The sequence below is a fragment of the Lepidochelys olivacea genome, assembly GCF_965140295.1.
Source record: "Lepidochelys olivacea isolate rLepOli2 genome assembly, chromosome: 1".
Classification (NCBI taxonomy): Eukaryota; Metazoa; Chordata; order Testudines; family Cheloniidae; genus Lepidochelys; species Lepidochelys olivacea.
This window is the reverse complement of record NC_140411.1, coordinates 45,815,495-45,828,328: the sequence shown is the minus strand read 5'-3', so window position 1 is coordinate 45,828,328 and position 12,834 is coordinate 45,815,495. Positions and strand designations below refer to the sequence as shown.

Here is a 12,834-nt window from a genome sequence, read left to right as displayed (position 1 = left end):
ACCTGCACATCTACCAATGTGATATATGCCAACATGTGCCAGCAATGCCCCTCTGCCATGTACATTGTCCAAACCGGGCAGTCTGTACATAAAAGAATAAATGGACACAAATCAGACATCAAGAATTATAACATTCAAAAACCAGTCGGAGAACACTTCAACTTCTCTGGTCACTCGGTTCCAGACCTAAAAGTGGCAATTCTTCAACAAAAAAACTTCAAAAACAGACTTCAACAAGAGACTGCTGAATTGGAATTAATTTGCAAATTGTATACCATAACATTAGGCTTGAATAAAGACTGGGAGTGGATGTGTCATTACACAAAGTAAAACTACTTCCCCATGTTTTACCACCCCCCTCCCCCGCCATTGTTCCTCACACGTTCTTGTCAACTGCTGGAAATGGCCCACCTTTATTATCACTACAAAAGGTTTTTTTTCCTCTCCTACTGGTAATAGCTCACCTTACCTGATCACTCTCATTACAGTGTGTATGGTAACACCCATTGTTTCATGTTCTCTGTGTATATAAAATCTCCCCCCTGCATTTGCCATTGCATGCATCCAATGAAGTAAGCTGTAGCTCACGAAAGCTTATGCTCAAATAAATTTGTTAGTCTCTAAGGTGCCACAAGTACTCCTTTTCTTTTTACAGGTAAACTGCATCTTGAATAAAAGCAAAAACAATTAAGCAAGAATGTGATGCAAACTTAAGACCAATGGAATGGAGGCATGGTCAAGGAGTGCTGTAGGTGATGATCTCAAAAGGTTTCTCTTCCTCCATCTCCTGGGGTTGATTGTTGTGGGAAGGGCCTATAATTAGGTTGACTGAACTTATTTTAGAGGACATTGGACGATTGAGGTGCAAATCTTGACCTTTGTAACAAATGTGCACCATCACAGGTGTTTGCCTGTACATGGTCTGCATCATGTCCCTTTCCAGGGCCATGTGATCTCTTTTGATCCTTAGAGAATGCACCAAGAAAACCATTCCTCCACAACTCTGCCTTCATGGCCTTCTTTTGGGATGAATTTAATAGTTCCTGGAACAGATCCTCTCTTGTTTCTTCTCCCTACCTCCCATTCAGAGATTTGTCACCTTCTCTGTAGGTGATATCTCCCCTTCTTGGGAGCACCATGGCATTACAGGTGCTAAGGAAAGTCAGAAAAAGCACAAGTATTTATTGCACCAATCCTAGTCTCCAGGCCAACAATGATAAAATATTTATTTTCCACAATTTTGGAATGTCATTCCCATCTTCTCCTCCCATGCAGAGGTTCCCTTTGAAATGGTAAATTGTTTTGTCAAATTACTTCCCTTCTAGTATAGGCCCTCTATAACAAAGGTTGAGTAACTGTGCTAGTTTGAGTAGGTGTGAAGATAGTTGGTTGTCTATGCTGGTTTCAGGTAGGTGGAGGGCTACAGGAACGTGTGAATAGGGGCAGCAGTCAGCCAGCTAGTTATTCCATGTGAAACCCTGCAGGCTTATCCTCACGTTGGAAGATGTTACCCTGAGGAAAATCCTGAAGCAATGGGCAAACCAGGAAGATACACAGCATTCCTATTTACCAACACGCCTATTTATCTCGTACATGGTGCACGAGTGGAACAGAAACACTAGATCAGAGGTAGGCAATCTATGGCACATGTGCCAAAGGCGGCACGTAAGCTGATTTTCAGTGGCGCTCACACTGCCCGGGTCCTGGCCACTGGTCCAGGGGCTCCGCTGGCAGCCGGGGCTCCGTCCGCCGGCCCCACTCAGCCTGCTGCCAGCCCCGGGTCATGGCCACCAGTCCCAGGGGCTCCGCTGCTGGCCTGGGGTACCAGCCGCCAGCACACTGCAAGCCATGGTTCCAGCTGCCAGCCCCCTCAGCTCGCTGCCAGCCCCGGGTTCTGGCCACCAGTCCGGGGGGCTCTGCTGCTGGCCTGGGGTCCTGGCTGCCAGCCTGGGGCTCTGCTCCTGGCCTTGGCACGGGGCTCTGCAGCTGCCCCCAGCTGTGGCCCTCTGGCCCCAGCCTGGAGCTGTGAGGGGTGCAGACAAGGCCAAGAGGGGCGCAGCTCAGCACGGATCGCATGGATTCTTATTATTGGCATGCGAAACCTTAAATTAGAGTGAATAAATGAAGACGCGGCACACCACTTCTAAAAGGTTACTGACCTCTACACTAGATATATGGGCAATCCTGAGAGAGCTTCTGTGCATTCCAGTGTGGTGCATGACAAGACACACCACTATCTTTGCCTTAAGTTCTCTTTTATAATACCTACATAAAGTACACTTCAAAGTTAAAAGAGTTCTGGACTAGCTGTTCTAAAAGCCAAATGCCTTTTAATGTCTTATCCCTTCTGAAATGTGTCTATCACCTGTTTTGGGCCAAATACCTCAAGAAATCTCAACTTTACTAAAACTGAATGCAATGATGAAAATGAACCAATGTACCTTTTCTACTATTTTTTCCTCTTTCTGGATCTTCCTCTAAAATAAACATGCTTGCCTTGCAATGTGTTTGATTTATTTATTTAAAGCTCCTCTGGTGCTGACTTTTTGACCTAGGGATGAATGGGAGGAAGGGAGAACGAATGGGAAGCAGCTTGAGAAGGGTGGTATGGAGGTGATAAGTGTGGCTAGTGGTTGCAGGATTTCATACTGTAGAGAAATAAAACTTAACAGCTATAAGTCTCCAGTGTAGATACCATTTTGAGCATGCTGGGGAGGGGGATGTTAAATGCAAGTAGGTGGAAGACTCCCAGCTCTGTCAAGTATGGTGTCAGGAAAGAAAAAGTAGTTTAAACCACCCAAAGCAGTTATGTCATAATACTGAACACAATATTTACGGGTAGAGCTCCCCTTTGCAGCAATTTCAGTCTGGCTGCTGGTAGAGATTTTCTCCACAGCAATGTGTCCACATGAGGTTATCATGTAATGTCCAAATCTGCTGTTTCACAGTTCTTGGCTACCCTGATAAATCTCCTTCTGGTTGGAGTCCATGACAAATATGGGTTCCAGGTTTTTGGTGGGATTTGGGGTGTTGCCATGTTGTCTTGGATGCTTTCTGTTTTGTCTGGGGTCTTTTGTGGATAACTATCCACCACATAATTCTCAGGTTTGCTGGTGACATTCCTTGCAAAACACAGTCAAGATCATCAGAATATGAGCAGGTAGTGGGAGCATTTCCAGAGGTCCCTTGTGCTAGGTACTTTTGCCAGAGCTCCTTTGTTTTGACTAGGCATTTGGGACATCTCCAGGAGAGCCCCTCTTCTTTATTTGCTCTAATAGTATCTTGTAGATGTCTATATTCCAGCGACTCTTCTACAGATGGGACTGGACATGCAGCTCTTCCAAAGACAGCAATCAAGTCCAGAACTTCTGCAAGGGTTTACAGAGAACCATGAGGAAGGGGGAGCATGGCTGCTATAATGGATATGGATACTCTGGTGTGTGAACTCATTACTACTGAATACTGGTATGGAAAAGCGGTACTCCTGGCTGTTTGCCACCCTTTAAACAGAGATGACATCAGTCAAGATGACCCCAGAAAAGTGGAGGGCACAGAAACAAGCTCATCCATTGTGAAGCAATGCAGTGTGGGGTATAGTAGTTGGATGACTGTCAGAAGTGGAGTAGCTAAGAATATGTCCACACAAACATTAAAGTGGACAAACTCAGTGTGAAGTAGAGTTGCTTCCATTCCTGATGCAATATTTCTAGACAAGGCCTAGAAATTCTCTCATTTTCTCCAGCTCTCACAGTATATATTTTTGTTTTATTATGAGAAGAGTAGGTCAAAGTCGTGGGGTTTCCATTCAATCTAAAAGCGGTGAGATATGTAGTAGTTTCAAGACCAAGTGCCATATACACCGAGAACCGTGCTTTCCACACATATGAGTTTCACCTTCTCTGACAGTTCCATTAATACAGTGGAACGTAACTGTGACGGGGGAAGTTGTGTAGAATGAGATGGTCGTTCACCTACCTAGGCAAATCCCATAGTCGGCTTAGGAGATAAAGATGAAAATTCTGAACTTAATGCTTTATTGAACGATGAAGCCATGCAAAGAAAGGCGCACAAGGCAATGGGCTCTCATTACTTACATCACTCAGTATGTGGACTGCTGTATTTTCCAACCATTGTTGCTTTTATAAACAAGTGTGAATCTACTTTGAAAAGTGACTATATAAAAATGGAATCTTCTAACTCCATGTCTACTCCTTGTATTTGGTTTTTGGTTTATTTTAGTGACAAATTGTTTTTTTTCAATTGCTCTTTACTCCTGTTAGCACTGCAAAGCCAACTGTTTCTTTTGTGCATAACTGACAGAATGGTTTACTAAATTCCAGTCGCACCTAGTCACTGATGGAAGTCTTTCCAATAGTTTTACACTCAACTTTCAGCATGAGATTCACAAGCAGTTCTTCACGGTCTGCACATGGCTTTTGTGAAGTATCAGTTTGAATGGAACTCTTCTTGCACTGACTCAGGCACCAGAAAAGGAAAGAGGGAGAGCCGATTCACTGAATGGCGTCTCACAGCACAAACTAAACAAAACAACATCCTGGCATAGCATTATGGTTATTAGGTTATGAAGCTATCAGTAAGACGCTGATGAGTTCTAAGCACATTGGATCACAAACTGGCAGGAGAAAATAGAAAACACAGTGGAAATTCAGAGATGAATGACTATATAACTATCATGACACAGAAGAGACTGAAACTCAGACATTTTCTGCTCCACTCAGGGAGTGCAGAAGTATCTGTTAGTAAAAGACTTTCCATCAAAAAACAAGAGTAAACATTATCTAACCCTGGGGGAAAGGAAAGACAGTGCAGAGAGCATTTCAGCTTTGTACTGTGATGTCATCCTATCAGCACAGAGCCTAGCTGCATTGTATCTGGGAAGGGAAATGACGTTTCACCTAATTTTCCAGAAGGGACTCTGCAGTTTAGCATAGTAGGAGCAGAGTGGCTGGGTGCACTGTCTCATGACCATAGGCATACATAAGGGGAACTCAGGGAAAGAAAATAGAAATAAAAAATTATATACAAAAAAGAGATAAATAGACGACATGGGAAGAAGAACCTAGAGAAGTCCCAGATAAGTTCTACCTGGGGGGAGGGTGTGTGTGTGTGTAAGGATCAGAGTGTGAAAAGGGGAAAAGACTCTGAGAAACCAGAGAGCCTATGAAAATTTGCCCTATTTATGAAAATTGGAAAAAAGTGTTGCTGGGAGCATCACAGAACCCAGGAATTCACTGGTGCTGGGAAGAAGTTATTCACCTTATGGACTCATGTGTGATCCTTTGATCAGGAGGAGGAACTGGGTGCAAGCATTCCTGACTGCTCTTAGCTTGAACAGGTTGATGTGAAGGGATATCTCTGAGGGAGACCATTTGCCTTGTGTTGTAAGGCCATTTAGATGTGCTCCCTACCCTCTGAGCGATGCGTCGGTGGTGAGAAGCAACAACGGGGGGGAGGGGGTTTGCAAGAAGGGGATCCCTTTGCAAATGTTGGCTGGGCCTCTCCATCAGTCTAGGGAAATTATGACCCTTGTGGGTAGTGACAGGGATTTGTCTAGTCTGTCTCTGTTTGGTCTGTAAACTGAGTTGAACCAAATATGAAGGCACCATATGTGAAGCCTGGTATGAGGTATTACCACTGTGCCTGCTGACACATGCCCAAAGAGTTGTAGGCTGTTTCTGGCTGATATCTGTGGGCTCTTTTGAATGGTCTCTGTGAGTGTAGCCAGAGAGAGGAATCTGTGTTGAGGTAGGAGAGCTCTGGCGTGTAAACAGTTGAGGTTGGAGCCTATGAATTCCAGGTACTGTACTGGAGCGAGGGGTGATTTCTAGGCACTGACCTGTAGGCCCAATTCTATAAGCAAGTACATTGCAGCTTTGGTGACTCCGTGAGCCTCTTGGAGAGACCAGGTTTTGAGGAGGCAATAGTCCAGATAAGGATAGATCATGACCCCTTAGGCATGTAAGTGGGAGGCCATCACTGAGAGAATTTTGGAAATTATTCTCGGGGCCAATGATAGCCGGAAGTGGAGCACCCTGCAGTGGTCTTGTCCAAGAATGAACCTGAGAAATCACCTGTGAGTCGGTATGATTGAAATATGAAAGTAGGCATCCTAAAGGTCAAGGGCTGAAAACAAGTCTCCCTGTTCCAACACTGGAATTATCATTGCTGAAACGACCACCTTGAATTTTTGAGCTTTTACAAACTTTTTTACAAACTGAGGTCTCATATGGATCTCTAACCTCCCTTCCTATTGAGTATTAGGAAATAGCAAGAGTAGAACCCTATGCTTCATAGATGTTGAGGTACTGGTTCTCTGGCTCTTAACGAGGAGACTATCTACCTCTTGTCATAGTAAACTCTTGTGAGAAGGGTCGGGGAAGGGTGTTTTGGAGGGGGCAGAGAGGTAAAATGGGTAGAGTACCCTTTACAAATGATCTCTAAGACCCATTGGTCTGATGTTGTGTGCTCCCAGGTGCCGCAGAACGCTGCCAGCCGGTGGCCAAATGGGTGGGTAGCGATGGTTGGTTGTAGAAGTTTTGGGGAGTGATCTATCGGCACCTCAACCAACACGTTGTAAGGATAAGGCCTTTTCCTGTAGCCATATTGTAAGGCCTTTGTCAGCAGCCACATTAGGAGAGCAGCAGTCATTAGCTAAGAGACTCGCATTCCATCTAAATCACATTAAAACAATGTATTTAAAGCATCCACAACAATGAAGTTGGGTGGAAGAAGAATTCTGTCCCTCTTGCCGGGAATTCTGTCTCTCTTTTGTCCACCCGCTTGCATGTCAGAGTTAGCAATGCTGGCATATGCCATCTGGTTTTCGAAGGATCAAGGAGAGCCTCATTAATAGGGAGGGAAATTTTTGAGAAGGAAGATGAATGGAGAATGTCAAGGAGCTTGCGGTGTGTCTCCTTGACTTTTTCCAGCGATATCTGGAGAGAGTCTGCAACTCTCCTTGTGAGATCCTGGAAGAGGCAAAAATAATCTGCCAGGGATGGTGCGGGAGGCATGACAGCCTCATCTGAGATGGAAAAGGATGTGGTCTTTGGAGTCGCCTCTTCCTCAAAATCACTCTTATGATTCTCCAGGATTTCTCCTGGAGTTTCTGAAGCCCTGGATGACATGCCCGAGGGAGCACATCTCAGGGTTCTTGGGTGGGGCTAGGAGCCCCAGAGGTATGGGGGCAGTATGTAGAGCCCAGGGGTCCCAGTATGGCCACTGGGGTGGTGGTCGCATAGAGCTCGGTGGTGGTGTCCATGATTGACCGTACCAGGATAACAGTTGTGGGGCCATATGAGGATATGCCCGGGGACCCTGTTAATATCTGGCACTGTAGGGAACATGGGAGGATTATTGAGAACCCCCTCCTCTGGTTCGCTATCCGAGTCTGCACTAGAGAGCAGGGGAGCGTGGCAAAGCAATGGGTAAGACTTCTGTGCTGGACAAAGACCCGGTGTGGAGGTCCCGGTACTGAGGAGAGGAGACTCTGGCACACCAGTTATACGGAGGTCCCTCGATTACTGGAACTGCAGCAGTGCTGACCAGCTCAGTGCCACTGGTGGTGCTAGGGAGGACAGAGATCTTGCCCGCACCAGATGTGATGTTGGTAATGATAGTGCCTTCAAGTGCTTGCTCCTGTCCTTCTCCCTCAGTGCTGTTGACTCAGTGCCCATGCCCACTGAATCTGGAGGTGTATCAATGATACCTGCCGCTGTAGACTGTCCTGAGCCGTGAGTATTCAGGCTTGATCTGTCCCGGTGGAGACAGTATCGAGGATACCAACCATGCTGGGGATTGTTTGCGGCTAGCTCGTGGCTCACTGGGGGGACTTCCAGCTCTCTTTTTTGATTTACGAGAGACAGCAGCAGCTGATGTCTTCACCCCATAGCTCTTGGATGTTGAGGGGTGTGGGGAAGACTCACATCTGCTTGGTGACTCTTGTTGTGGGTCCGTAAAGGTGTGAGGGGTGCCTCTATGAATATAATCTTCTGCCTCAGCTCTGTCCTTGCAAGACCAAGGTCTAAGCTGCTGGCAGAGAGCATATTTTAGAGACATGTCCTTCCCCAAGGCAACGAAAGCATCGTGAATGTGTGTCTGCTACGGGATAGCCTTGTTGCATGAGAGGCACTTCTTGAAGCCCAGAGAACCAGGCATACCCCGTTGGGGGGGGGGGCAACAAGAAAGGGCAGGAAGAAAAACAAATACAATCTCTTTATAGGTATAGATTTTTTTTATTATTTTATTTTTTTGAGAAAAGAAGACCCACTGCAACAACTACTACTAAAAACTAAGCTCTAGGCTACAAAAGTAAGGTTGAGATAATAGTCGTTAACGGACTGCTAATAGCTCTGTCTCTACCCAGGGCGGTTGAAAAGGAACTCAATGGGGTTAGCCCGCGTGTGCTGACTAGCCTTGTGGCAAGGAAAGAGAGAGCATGTGTGGGTCTACCAGACACTGCTACCAAAGTTCCCCGATCAGCAGTGCAGGAACGCAAGCACACCTACAGTGGAACACCCATAGGAACTACTCGAAGAAGATTCTGGGTTCTGGGATACTTTCTAATTACATTAGGATGTCAGAAAGTAGTATAATAAAATATAAAGAAATTATGCAAGTGTTTTGTCTGATCTGGTTGAGAGAGAGAGAGAGAGAGAGAGAGAGAAAAGAGGGTCTTTGAGGGTACTGGGGAGTTTGCCTAAGAACACGTGCATAATAAAAAAGAGGAGTTTTGAGTAGGTCTGGGAGGGGATTGGTGCAGAGAGAGCAGAGGATTTTCATGGATCCCATAGAGTCTGATTTCATGGGTTTGCTGCAGATTGTGTTGGGGAACTGACTGAGTCTTCTAGTGTTCTGCTATGTCTATCACAAACTGATGGGACAATTTTCCTTTTACCCTTTGGAACAGGAATTAAATTAAGGCATCTTTCAACCTGAAGAGCTAGATTCCATCACCACAAATCTATCAGACAGAGACTTTGGGGGAGTGGCAGAAAGAGACCCTACCAATGTCTAGGCCCACATGAAACATTAGGCAGAACAATTCAATTTAAATTCCAAAAGAGTAAAGTTAACATGAGCTGAAAATAAGAACAAGATTCTTATTGGAATCAATAACCTTAAACCTCATTGAACTCCTTTACAATCCATGTTCCCTCAAAACAAGAGATTGCAAATAAGACTAGTGGGTAAGGGCTGAGTTCAGTGGGGTAAAACCCCCACTTATAGAATTTGAAGGGATAACAGATGAGAGGCTTCTCACTGGGACTAGTTGCTGTTTAGAAACTAGACAGCAGGATTCACCCTCTGGTGATCAATCCTTACCAACAGCTAGACTATAAAGAGGGCTTGCCCCCAAAGCAAGCAACAGAGGAGCAACCACACTGTGTACTATAAAGGACCACACTCTGCGATCAAGGTCAGAGTAGGGGTACCAAAGCTAGTTCTTTGTCTCTAAGAGGGCGCCTCACCTTAATGCATCAAGCTGAAGAGGAACAAAGGGGGAGTGAGTCAGGGGAACAATTCCAAAGAAATGCCAACTTCAAGAGGGAAAAATCAATGTGTAATTGCATGAACATATTCAGACTCAATCTTCCCTCTGGAGCTTGTCCCAAAAGCTCTGGTGGAATTAGTATGGATAGCCCTGATCTTGCACCCTGTTTTAATCCCTTCTTTTGGGATGGAAATCCAAAAACATTAGAGATAAGACATACACTGTTAAGGTATCTCAACAATTGCTGCCCTGTAGTGATACCATGGCGGAGACGAGAGGGAGGACAAATACAAAACATTTTGTGAGCACATTCTATCCATGATTACTTTGTGACTTACTGTCTCCACTGAACAGCAAAATGAATCTCAAGACCTTCAAGATTTGGAAAACAAAGGAGAAGTTTTCAGGCGAACTTGGCCAGACCATTCACCCTTCTTCAATTAAGCTAATTTGCTCTGAACCAAAGTGACCCATTGTCTTATTGTGTGGGATATTAAAAGTGCTTATTATCAAGACCTGTAGTACATGGAAAGCTTGACCTACATTTTGTAGAAGACCCTTGCAGCAGACTGGAAATGCAGCAGCTTCAGATAAATTAAAAAATTGATTTAATTCCAGTTGTGCCCCGAGGAATTAAATATGAAAATGAATAATAGAATCACTACAGTATTCCCAGTGATATTTAATTTTATATTAAATTTGTGTTATGCTGCCCATACATTTTTAATCTTAATTTTCAAAGTGGTCCAGAATTTTGTACTGGAAATGCTTAACTGTACTACAGAAGCTGTCAAGAGGAAACTAGAGATTTTGGCAGTTAGGTAGGGAAAAGTAGGGATTTTTGGCTCCTGGCAAGGAATGAAAAGCAGTTTGGGTTTATATGATAAGTGCATTACCTAATGCTGAAGTGATCAGTATGAATCAGTTACCAAGATTGACACTAAAATTTGCATAATTGGATTTGCTATTAGATTGCCTAATGGAGATCTGAAAACTTGATTAAGTGACCTCTTTTACATGCTGTAGAATTAGGATAAAATGGTGTATGTTGGGGGGAAGGGGGAGAGAAATTTGTCAGTTATTCTTAACTAGCAATTCTGTGCTTCTGTAAGATTTTGTATTACTATGTAGAGCTAGCAGTGAAATATTTTGCCTACAGTAATGTCAAATGTAATCAAACTTGCAGGCAGAAGGCAGTGCATCTCTTCTAAAGGAAGACAAAAGCATTTGGAATTATTGGAAGTATCTTAGGCCTCCAAATTCTACAAACTATAATTAACCCCACTTCAAATCACAATAATCAGAGACTAGTACATCAGTGATGTTGTATTGTCCATCTCACTATTTAAAACTTCATGTCCAACAGCACTTGTCAAAGGAGTATTATTCACTTATAGATAAGGCCGCGAGTTTGTCATGGATTCCATGACTTTCCATGACCACCACAGCGGCCGATGTGCCTGGCTCAGGGGCAGCTCAGGTAGCCCCTGCACCAGGCACATCAGCCGCTGCTGGGGCAGTCTCGTGCTTCCGCGGGGTCCCCCACAGCAGAGTTTGGGTGTGGGAGCTGGCAGGGGCACCGGACAGGGTGAGACGGGCTCGTGGGCGGCACTTACCTGGGGGACTCCCCAGAAGTGGTAACATCCCCCTCGCTCAGCTCCTAGGTGGAGGCGTGGCCAGGCAGCTGGTGCTGGGGGGGGGAGGGGGAAGAGCAGACATTGGGAGGCTCCCTACCTGGCTCCGTGCCTCCCCTCTTCCCCACAGCAGCAGCAGAGTTTGGGTGTGGGAGGGGGCAGGGGGTTAGGGCACGTGACAGGGTGTGAAAGGCTCTGGGCGGTGCTCACCTGGGGGGCTCCCAAGAGCCACGGCCAGTGGGAGCTGCGTGAGCGATACCTGGAGGTGGAGACAGCACGCAGAGCTGCCTGCCCACGCCTCTGCCCACCAGCTGAATGAGGGGGATGTATTTATCTATAAAAAGAAAAGGAGTACCTGTGGCACCTTATAGACTAACCAATTTATTTGAGCATGAGCTTTTGTGAGCTACAGCTCACTTCATTGGATGCATACTGTGGAAAGTATAGAAGATCTTTTTATACACACAAAGCATGAAAAATGGGTGTTTACCACTACAAAAGGTTTTCTCCCACTCTCCTGCTGGTAATAGCTTATCTAAATTGATCACTCTCCTTACAACGTGTATGATAATCAAGGTGGGCCATTTCCAGCACAAATCCAGGGTTTAACAAATTTGCAAATGAATTCCAATTCAACAGTCTCTCGCTGGAGTCTGGTTTTGAAGTTTTTCTGTTGTAATATCATAACTTTCATGTCTGTAATCGTGTGACCAGAGAGATTGAAGTGTTCTCCGACTGGTTTATGAATGTTATACTTCTTGACATCTGATTTTTGTCCATTTATTCTTTTATGTAGAGACTGTCCAACAGGAGAGTGGGTTTGTGTGTGTGTGAGGGGAGGTAGAGGGGGGGGGGGAACCTGGATTTGTGCTGGAAATGGCCCAACTTGATTATCATACACATTGTAAGGAGAGTGATCACTTTAGATAAGCTATTACCAGCAGGAGAGTGGGAGAAAACCTTTTGTAGTGGTAAACACCCATTTTTTCATGTTTTGTGTGTATAAAAAGATCTTCTGTGCTTTCCACAGTATGCATCCGATGAAGTGAGCTGTAGCTCACGAAAGCTTATGCTCAAATAAATTGGTTAGTCTCTAAGGTGCCACAAGTCCTCCTTTTCTTTTTGCGAATACAGACTAACACGGCTGTTACTCTGAAACCTGTATATATCTATATCTTTACATTGGAAAGAAGATGCTGGAATTCTCCAAGTTAAATCGATAGATTTGTTTCTCTTTAAACCTGCTGACAGAGGTCAGCAGTACTTTATGTCTAGGTTTTTAAATTTGCCTAAATGCTCTTTAAATATAAGCAATGTATCAACAGTTCTACAATATATCCGTTTGAAAACAACACAAAAAAATCAGTCCCCAATTCAGCAAGTTATTTAAGCAATATGACTACTTATGTCCTTATAGTTATACAAAAGCGTAAGTACATTGCTGAGTCAGAGTTTTAGTGAGGAAACATTTTGGTATGCAGCTATCACAGCTTATGAGAAGAACATTTTACTAGGAAGTATCTATAAATAAGCCACTAAAAAAGAGTTGTGCCTCTAGGAAGCAGGCTCTTTAAATTTGATAAACTAAACTTTCAAAGTTTAATACAATATTTCCCAGAGTACATATCTGATATGCTAAATAAGGAAAATATTCAAATCAATATGCATCTTCCAGATTTAATGATT

General features: G+C 44.4%; 1 protein-coding gene across 3 annotated transcripts in view; it reads right to left on the bottom strand.

Moving 5' to 3' along the window:
• The window catches only part of CDK8 (cyclin dependent kinase 8), a 197,480-nt gene that overhangs the window by 13,297 nt on the left and 171,349 nt on the right, over nucleotides 1-12,834 (bottom strand). The gene's annotated exons all lie outside the window — the stretch shown is intronic.